Source organism: Microtus ochrogaster, chromosome 19, assembly GCF_000317375.1.
Source record: "Microtus ochrogaster isolate Prairie Vole_2 chromosome 19, MicOch1.0, whole genome shotgun sequence".
NCBI lineage: Eukaryota > Metazoa > Chordata > Mammalia > Rodentia > Cricetidae > Microtus > Microtus ochrogaster.
In genome coordinates this window covers 49,447,251-49,453,763 of record NC_022021.1, presented here as the reverse complement: position 1 = coordinate 49,453,763, position 6,513 = coordinate 49,447,251, and the positions used below count along the sequence as shown (strand labels likewise).

Below are 6,513 nucleotides of genomic sequence, written 5' to 3'. Positions count from 1 at the left end.
GTTCAACCTGAAGACCAGAAAAGCAAAGCAGCCAGCCACTAGCTCTGACCTCTACCTTAGTCTGAATGGCGATTCTGCCTCCAGGAATCTCAGAAGGAGATTGAGACTGAGAGCTGTCTCCTCCAGTTTTATAATCCTCTCTAGTTCTGGGATTAAAGGCGTGCACTGCTACTACCTGCGGTGTATTATTGTTGCCTGGTCTGTAAGGCTGGTCGGTGTGGCTGTTTTACTTTTCTGATCCCCAGGCAAGTTTTATTTATTAAAATAAAAATGAAATACCACTACAAAATGAAATAAAAGGATGCTATACATTAATATACGGGTCGAGTAGCACTGTGGAGAAGAGTGAAATACACACGGAAAAGTTAACTTTGGCAGTGTGGCTGTGAATTTGCAGCACAACTAACTGCTGTTGAGATCATTGGTAAACACCATTCTTCTGAACAGTAACTCAGCTGCTATAAACCACAGAGCTTATAGAGATCACAATCCATTAATTGCTCTAGACACCCCCAGAGAAGTTCACTGTCCCAGTGAGGCATGGAGTCCCTCACAGAGATGTGTGTCTTTCTGGCTATTCAATCTAGTCAAGGTGTTAGTGAACAATCAACCATCAAGGACTTATAAAAACAAAGCCCAAGCACTCCACTGCCTGGGTCGGTGGTGGAGCATGCGGAGCCCCTCCCTAACTCCAGTTCTCTTAATAAACAAAGCCACGAGCATTTCCTTATTTCACTGTTGGGAGCAGTGAGACCCCGGATCCTGAATTTCTTCTAATCCCCTGATCTGAGTGCCTACAGCTGCTCTGAGCACGAGACCTTCAGGAGTTCCTGATGGCAGGAGAGTGGTTTCTGGTGGGTTTGGCTGGGGCATGGCTATCTCTATATAATCTGCCCCTGAACACAATAAGGGGACATTCTTGGGGAATTCAAGGATGACCCGTGTCGTTGTCTCTCTATCTGTGTGTGTCTGTGTATTTTAACCTCCAGCCCCCTTGCCCAAAGCTCGCGAACTGGGTGCCAGCGCACAGAGCGCAGACACGGGAGTGCGGTGAGCGGCAATTGGAGGTCTCCACAGAGATATCGGCACTTCTCCATGGCAACCTCTCCATCCCAGGTCAGACATGGTGATGTCAGAGGTGTCCTGAGATTTCTGTGGGTGTGATAAACTGAGGGAGAAGATGGCTGCTTCCCCAATGAAAAGATTTTTCTGAAGATATTGAGGCTTGATATTTGCACGTTTCTACTTTTATCTACCAGTCAGATATTTATGATTATTAAGTGACCAATAGATTGTGTGTCTTCGCCCATAAACATTTGTGCCGTTGGTCTTCCAGAATTCTTTGACTCCTCACTTCTACAGAAAATGTACACATATTCACTGAGAAGGAATTATGTCCCAGGAAATGCACTGCCCAGCATTGGCATGGGCGGGCAGACATCACTGGTCTCTTGCAAGGACAGCAAAAGCTCTTGTTTGTAAACGGAGATTACTCTTTTGTTCCCGGCCACGCAGACCCAAACAATCACACAAAAACCATATTAATTACAAAACCGCTTGGCCTATTAGCTCAGGATTCTTATTTCCTAACTCTTACATCTTAAATTAACCCATTTCTATTATTCTCTGTGTCACCACAAGGCTCTGGTTTACTGGATAAAGTTCCAGTATCTGGCTTCTTCAGCAGCTACATGGCATCTCCTTGACTCTGCTTACTCTCTCTCCATATCCCTTCCAGTCTGGCTATACTCTGCTCTGCCTTAGGCCAAAGCAGATCTATTCATTAACCAATAACGGCAACACACACAGAAGGACTTCCCATATCACTGTTTCCCTCTCTTGCTCCTTCCCTGGCTCCAGTTTCTAATCTATTTCTGATTAAGTCTGACTTCTGACCAAAATGTTCGGTTTCTGACTTGAGCAGAGTTACCCAGCTTACCTCTGAGTGGCACAAAGGGAATCTTACTGTGTAGCCCTCTGATTTCTTCTGGTAAGTGGTCCATGACACAGTGTTTCCTGATGGTGATGGTGACGATGGTGTTGTGTGTGTGTGTGTGTGGTGTGTATGTGGGTGTGGATGTCCCTGTGTGTCTGTGTATATGTGTTGTAGATGTCTGTGTGCCTTTGATGTTTTGGCTCCTTTATCCTGAACACTTTGTTGTCTTCTGGCATTTGTGACAGTAAGGTAATTCTAAGAGAGCCTCTAAGGGGGTATAATACCAAAGAATCATGTTGTTCTCAAAAGTAAAGTCCTCCTTGAGCATCTTTTACAAAACATCTGCCCAGTGTGCTCTTCTGCCTTCTGGTATGACAGGAATGGACCTGCCGGTACCTTTCCAGCCTCTGAACCATGAACAACACATTCCTGATATTCGTCTATAATGGTGCTGATGGTCATTAAGCCAGCTCCCACATTTATGGTATCAACTTTAACTGGCATGTTTACAGCTATTGGTATAATGTAACTCCAGCCTGTGAGCATACATTCCCCCCCTCCATTTTCTCCCTCAGGTGATAGGCTAATAAAAAAAAATCAAAGTTATCTTCCAGAATTTTTAGACTTATTTTCACTCTCAAATACCTTTCTCTGTACTTTTTTCCATTCAAGTACATAAGAACATTTTGCTTTAAGGCCAACCCATACTGGTTTCTGCTCCACAAGGCTGTTATGATTGACAATATTTGAAAAATGAGTATACAGAAACCACCACAGAAGCACACCCAGATTGTTCAGGACTCAACCTTCACACGTTAGCATTTTGCCATGTTGATTTCGGGGAAAAGACACACGTATTGAGACCACGGCATAAAGGCCTTCCATTTTCTTTCAGCGTGCATGGGCAAAGCACCTGAGACAAGCTGGCCACAAGAACTTTCTTTGTGTGCCCCTCTTCAGGGTATATACTTTAAAGGGGAGGAAAAACTTTAACTCAAAGGACAACAGCAGCTGGTTCTGATGTGGCTTAGAGTGAGGGGGGAGTGTTTGTGAACTTTAACCCCCGTGGGGAGATGAACGACTGCAGGAATGACAAGTGGGGTACCCACTCAGGGTGTCTGGGGATCCAAGGTCTCCTGAAGCCTCGTGAGGGGCAAAAAGAGAGTCAGCTCCTTCTTCCCTCAAGTGAAAACTGGGAAACTCCATGAATATTCGCCAGTGATCAAGTCCACGTGCAGAGAATTGCGAGTGTTGGAATAAGGTGCCAATACACTCTAAATTCGCATCTTCCGCTCCATCCACACTCTAGCTAGACAAGTACTTAAAAATAGCCCATGATGCATCTGCCTATAAATACTCCATCAACTCCCTGGTTTGCCTGAGATGTCATTGGTTTCCAGAAAACACAGTGATACCATTTTTACTTCTGGGAAAAACATGAACGGATTCTAAATTTTTAAAAATTCATTTCAGATTCTTTTTTGATTGGCTTGGCATTTAGATGAATTTAAATCACCTTCCGAACCTAGAATTTAAAAGAAAAAAAAAGATGAATCATAACGTTTAAGACTTTTCATTTTAGAATATTTGATGAAATAGAAAGATACAATCAATACTTGTTCAGCCAAGACTTAAATTAATGCCTTACTAAATAAGTTGCCAGATGAGAAAAAGTTAAGATGCAGATTAACACCATAAAACAGAAGTGGAAATAGAAATCTCAGAATAGGTAGGTAAAATCTGGAAGAAGTTTTAAATATCCTTGCTATAAAAGTAAAAAATAAACAACACCAAACATCTCAGGTATTATTTCTTTTTTTTTCTTTTTAAAGGTTTTGCAGTGCTGAGGATTGAGGCTAGGACACCACACAGTCTGCATGGCCGAGTCCTCTACCCTGAAGCTGTTTCCCCAATCTTCCTTGCACTGCTTGGGGACAAGCTCTCTCTAAGCCTCTGGACTGGCCTAACTCTGTTCTTCCCAGGATGGCTTCGAACCCGTGCTGCTGCCTCAGCCTCTCAGTATGGGGATAACTGACCACAAGACCCTTCTAATCAAGACAACCAATCCTTAGAAAACTTAGACTGACTTGATCACGTCAGTTAAAAACCTGATTTTATATCCATCCTCTTATGTATCAGACTCTAAAATCTCTCAGATATTCTAGCTTGTGCTGGATAGTTTAATGTCAACTTGGCACAAGTTATCTGAGAGGAGGGAACCTCAGTTAAGAAAATACCTCCATCAGATGGGGCTGTGAGCAAGCCTGTAGGGTATTTTCTCAATTGGTTGATGTGAGATTTCCCTCTGTATGCTGTGATTACCATTAATAAATGAACTGCTTTGTACATAAAGTAGGGCTGAACTCAGTTAGGCAGGGAAAGCGAAACTGAATGCTGGGAGAAAGAAGGGTCAAGAAAGAAAGAAGAGAAAGAAAGTCAGTTTCCTGTTAAATTATGGTTGCTGAGTATGATTTTATCTAAAATATATACATGCCTGAAACTCGCTCTGTAGACCAGGCCTGCCTCTGACTCCCAAGTGCTTGGATTAAAGGCGTGTGTCACCAGTGCCCAGTTTTAATAACTTTTTTTTCATAGTCAACAATTTTACTATACACCTCAGATTTATACATTTCATATATGCTTTTAAAGCTTCAATTAAGAGTTCAATACAAAATAAAAAATATATATATTTATATTTATATATGTGCAGCAGTGGTTCTCAGTCACAGGATTTAGGAGGAGGATGGAGGGAGTCTTTCCTTGGCATGTACTGCATACGGCCAACCATGATAGTGGAACGTGTCCTTCTGACTTAGCTGCCTTGATTGAATTTTTCTGTGGCAAACAGTTTGAACATGTATGCTATTGCTCATTGGATCGATGAGATTTGAAGTTTATAGCCTGTATTTTCATGAAGTCTTTAAGACCTAAATGATTACTTTCCTCCTAATAGAGCTCCAAGATCATCCTATGAAAATAATATGTCCACAAACTTGTCTGGAACACCTGCCTAAGAACCACTGCCTATGGTTATTCAATGTCCTCAGGTCTCACAGGATGAGGTAATGGTATGATGGATTTCTTCTCGGTGTCTCTAGAAAGTGCTTTTCTCATATCATAGGCGTCCTCATCAGGCTCCCCGTTGCTGGCTGAGTAGTACTCTATGACTGTCCTGTAGACACTATAACCCAACTGCTTGTACATGTTGACTGCAACTTGATTGGACACTCTTACAAAGAGATCAACAACAACAAAAAAATCCACCTTTTCTTTCTGAAATCTCCTCTAGTAACTCCATATGTTTAGCAGCCAAGCCAAGATGGCGGAATTCTGGGGTGACAGACAGAGCTGTGACGTGTCCATGCCACTCTTCCCTAGCTACTGAGCCTTCTTCTTTGCCCATAATATAGCCCATTAGTTCTCCGCCAGGAGCCTCTGCGACGATGAAATACTCTGGCCAGTGGGCAAGGTACTGTAAGTAAAAAGGAATCCCGTAAGTTTCTGTAAGAGGATCCAAGTTAATGTTGTTGAAGCGGAACAGATCGTCGCAGGTGAAGGCCCGGAGCGTGGTCATCGGTCCACAGCCAGACTCCCAGCTCAGCGCGACCCCGCGCCCGCACTGCCGGAAGTGCCCCTTTAATAACTTTTTAATGAAGAAGTACTAACCCCTTGACATCCTTTACCTTTTTACGCAAGTTATTTCCTCCCTAATAGACTTTTCTCGTGTTCCCTGTGGATGATCACTTGCCTGCATCCATCTGCTCCAGCCCACACGCCATGCTCCAGCGACTCCTTGTGCCGACACTGTAACCTTCTCCCTCCCAGGGAGCCTTGCGATGCTCTCTGCCTGTCCTGTGCTATACATCATTGCTGTCTTTGGCTATTTGACTTTTGAACTTTATACTTTAACTCTGCTGTACAAGTCTGGGCTCACAACAGGTGTCCCAGGGAGGTTTTCTCATTGTTATCACGGTTGAACTTCAGACACTGTTTCTTGACAGCCCTCACCGTATAGAGGAATCCCTCAAAGGGTGTTGTCTCGTGCTCAAAAGTGAGAGAACGTGACGCTTGGCCTCTGCCTCAGATCTTCCTGGGATCAAGTTTAGTAATAACTTAAGGCATGGGTGAAATTCCAAGACAATGTACTGTGTTGTGAAAAGGGCTTATCAAAATGGCTTTAACATACATGCTGTTGTAAAGGTCACATGAAGCATGTTCATGAAGTCCCCAGCACACATTGGTTGTCACACTGAGACCATCATCCCACGATGCTTGCCAAATGGACCCCTCCAGGCACATGCCTGGGAAGAACTGCCATCCTGCATCCCAAGGTCACTTCCAATGACAGTCGTGTGAGAAGTGAAGCACCCGAGAGAGGATCCTCAAATTCTATTATCTGAAGGAAGCAACATGACTTTTTTTTTTCCTTTTCATGATGAGAACATCTTATTTTCAAAATAAAGACTTTGTGCATTTGGTTTTGTTTTAAATGTAATACAACTTCCAGGAATGGTAGTAAGTGAATGATTGAATGAATAAGAAATTAAGACCTTAAACTGACCTTGCAAAAATTAATC

At 43.1% G+C, this 6,513-nt stretch overlaps 1 pseudogene; it reads right to left on the bottom strand.

Annotated features, from left to right (window-relative positions):
- Nucleotides 1-4,525: 4,525 nt before the first annotated feature.
- Nucleotides 4,526-5,533, bottom strand: LOC102001284 (annotated as a pseudogene).
- Nucleotides 5,534-6,513: the final 980 nt, after the last annotated feature.